We start from the raw sequence: 3,682 nt of genomic DNA, 5'->3' as shown, positions 1-3,682 counted from the left end.
AATAAAGATCATGGAAGAAAAAATAGGGACAACATTAGGAGCCCTGATACAGGGCATAAACAGTATACAAAACATTACTAACAATGCAGAAGAAAAAGTAGATAACTGGGAGCTCCTAAAAATCAAACACCTATGCTCATTCAAAGACTTCACCAAAAGAGTAAAAAGATTACCTACAGACTGCGAAAAAGTTTTTACCTATGACATTTCCGATCAGCACCTGATTTCTAAAATCTACATGATACTGCAAAAATTCAACTACAAAAAGACAAATAACCCAATTAAAAAATGGGCAAAAATATGAACAGACACTTTACTAAAGAAGACCTTTGGTAGCTAACAGATACATGAGGAAATGTTCAGGATCATTAGCCATTAGAGAAATGCAAATCAAAACTACAATGAGATTCCATCTCCCTCCAACAAGGGTGGCATTCATCCAAAAAACACAAAATAATAATTGTTAGAGAGGTTGTGGAGAGATTGGAACACTTATACACTGCTGGTGAGAATGTAAAATGGTACAACCACTTTGGAAATCAATTTGGCACTTCCTTAAAAAGCTAGATAGAACTACCATATGGGATCCAGCAATCCCAGTCCTTGGAATATATCCTAGAGAAATAACAGCCTTTACACGAACAGATATATGCACACCCATGTTCACTGCAGCACTGTTTAACATTACAAAAAGATTGAAGCAATCAAGGTGCCCATCAACGGATGAATGGATAAATAAATTATGGTATATTCGCACAATGGAATACTATGCATCAATAAAGAACAGTGATGAATCTGTGAAACATTTCATAACATGGAGGAATACGGAAGGCATTATGCTGAGTGAAATTAGTCAGTTGCAAAAGGACAAGTATTGTATAGGACCACTATTATAAGAACTCGAGAAATAGTTTACACAGAGAAGAAAATATTCTTTGATGGTTATGAGAGGGAGGGAGGGAGACAGGGAGAGGGATATTCACTAATTAGATAGTAGACAGGAACTAGTTTAGGTGAAGGGAAAGACAACACACAATACAGGAGAGGTCAGCAAAACTGGACTAAACCAAAAGCAAACAAGTTTTCTGAATAAACTGAATGCTTTGAAGGTTAGCGTAGCAGGGGAGTGGGTTTAGGGACCATGGTTTCAGGGGACATCTAGGTCAATTGGCATAATAAAATTTATTAAGAAAACATTCTGCATCCCACTTTGGAGAGGGGCATCTAGGGTCTTAAACACTAGCAAGTGGCCATCTAAGATGCATCAATTGGTCTCAACCCACCTGGAGCAAAAGAAAATGAAGAACACCAAAGACACAAGGTCATTATGAGCCCAAGAGGCAGAAAGGACCACATAAAGCAGAGATTACATCAGCCTGAGACCAGAAGAACTAGATGGTGCCCAGCTACAACTGATGACTGCCCTGACAGGGAACACAACAGAGAACCCCTGAGCGAGCAGGAGAGCAGTGGGATGCAGACCCCAAATTCTTGTAAAAAGACCAGACTTAATGGTCTGACTGAGACTGGATGGTCCCCAGTGGTCATAGCCCCAGACCTTCTGTTAGCCTAAGACAGGAACCACTCCCAAAACCAACTCCTCAGACTTGGATTGGACTAAACAATGGGATAGAAAATGATGCTGGTGAAGAATGAGCTTCTTGGATCAAGTAGACACATGAGCCTATGTTGGCATCTCCTGCCTAGAGGGGAGATGAGAGGGCAGAGGGGGTCAGAAGTTGGCTGAATGGACACATAAAGAGAGAGTAGAACGAAGGAGTGTTCTGTCTCATTAGGAGGAAAGCAATTAGGAGTGTATAGCAAGGTGTATATAGATTTTTGTATGAGAGACTGACTTGATTTGTAAACTTTCACTTAAGCACAATAAAAATTAAAAAAAAAAAAAAGTGTATGAATGCTTACTTTTAGTTCCTGCCCTTACAGCATTAAGGACTGATAAGAAGCAGTTTTCTAACTAACACCAGTCCATGGACAACATTTTAAGTAACAGTGGATTGTGCTTTGTTTCTGCTCCCTCATATTACTCCATGGCTTTCTCCCCACTACTTGAAGCTATCAGCTAAGGGGACTGTTCTGTGTACAGAAATGAAATTAGTGACCTGATAGCACTGCCATTGATCTCCATATCCAGCCAATTTTCTATTCCAAAAGTTCTTTGTCCAAATCTCTGGACACAGTTTCCATCAAGATCCTGAGAAAAACACATATGTGAGCACCTGGACCCTCTATTTGTGCTGCCTTCTCTGGCCAGCCGTGCTTACGCACAAATTAGTCATTCTTCTGTGTTTTCAAAGCATCTCCTACATGCCTTCATTGTACTACTGACCATACTGTATGATTAAACTCTATATCTAGTAGTAGTTTGTTTTGTTCCGTCTTTTGGAGAGCGGGGACTAAATTTAGTTGTTTAATGGGCTAATAATTAAATGATTAAGTGAATGCAGGGCCTGCTTTAACAACTCATTGCTCATAGAGTACTGGCCACTGCCACTGTTAGAAAAGACCAATAATCCAACTTACTGTTGAAGAAGGATTAAGTAGGATGCAGAAATACTGACAAACACAGTTATGAAGGCTTTGAAACCTGCCCCTTCTTATTTTGGTGTTGCCATACATTTTGCTTCTTGATAACAGCCTAAGTATTTTTGAATAGGACTGATGAAGTAAGAGGGCTGATAAACTGCAGAAAAATATGTTAATGGTTGTAGGTTGAAGGATATCTTGCCACATGGGGTCCGACAGTCCTAGAAGAGGCATGGGTAAATGAATCGTACAGAAAGTAAAAGAGTTCAGTCCTCAGCAGATCTTGAGGGTGCACAATCATGGTTATGTATACAGCAAAATAAATTACATTGAGGTGCTTACTAGAATTGTCAAAACAGGTATAAGACTTTTGAATCCCAGTGGTAACACACAGAAATATGTAAGAGAGGGGAACTGAGTCAAGTATCCAGTGTACTTGATTTATTGCCTGCTGTGTCAATGAAATGTGGGACACTTAGGTGCCTCAGCAGAGCTTCTTAAATCATTCTTTTGAGGGGAGGGAATAAAAGACTTCCAAAACACTTCAATAAGGGACAATTCTGTGTGAGGACTAAATTCTGGAAAGAATCATTCTAATTATTTTTTGCAATAAAATAGTCACTAAGACAAAAGAATGATTTTTCCCAACTATTCTCACCTTCAACTCCAAAGCTCTTTTACAATTTAATTCAAAGGTTATTTAAACTGGAAGGTACTTTAATATCATTATGAACACCCTAATTAAGCACATACGTTAATTGCTGTGAATGTTAGACATGCTTCCAGGAAGCCAAGAACTGTCTCCTTCCCTTTCATTAAAAAAAAAAAAAATAGGAGAAAGAAATCCAAAGGACACCATGGCATGTAAGATGCTCCCCTGGGAAGGCAACTTGACCTTAATGAGTCACGTGGCTCCACAAGTCATTTCTATACAACAAACCAAAGTACCTTTTCTCAAAGGGCAAGCAAAAAGAGCACTGGAGGATTTACATTGTTCTTTTAAAGGCTCTGTTCTTCTTCTACCACACACACAAAGACACCCACCCTCATCCTCATAGCATGTATGTAATTGTGTTACTTGACCAAAGGGAGCATTCAGTGGTTCACAGAGTTGAGTACTGAGTCCTCAACTTCCTTA

This window comes from Elephas maximus, chromosome 7, assembly GCF_024166365.1.
Source record: "Elephas maximus indicus isolate mEleMax1 chromosome 7, mEleMax1 primary haplotype, whole genome shotgun sequence".
NCBI classification, from domain to species: Eukaryota; Metazoa; Chordata; class Mammalia; order Proboscidea; family Elephantidae; genus Elephas; species Elephas maximus.
Note: the sequence above shows the minus strand (reverse complement) of the source record.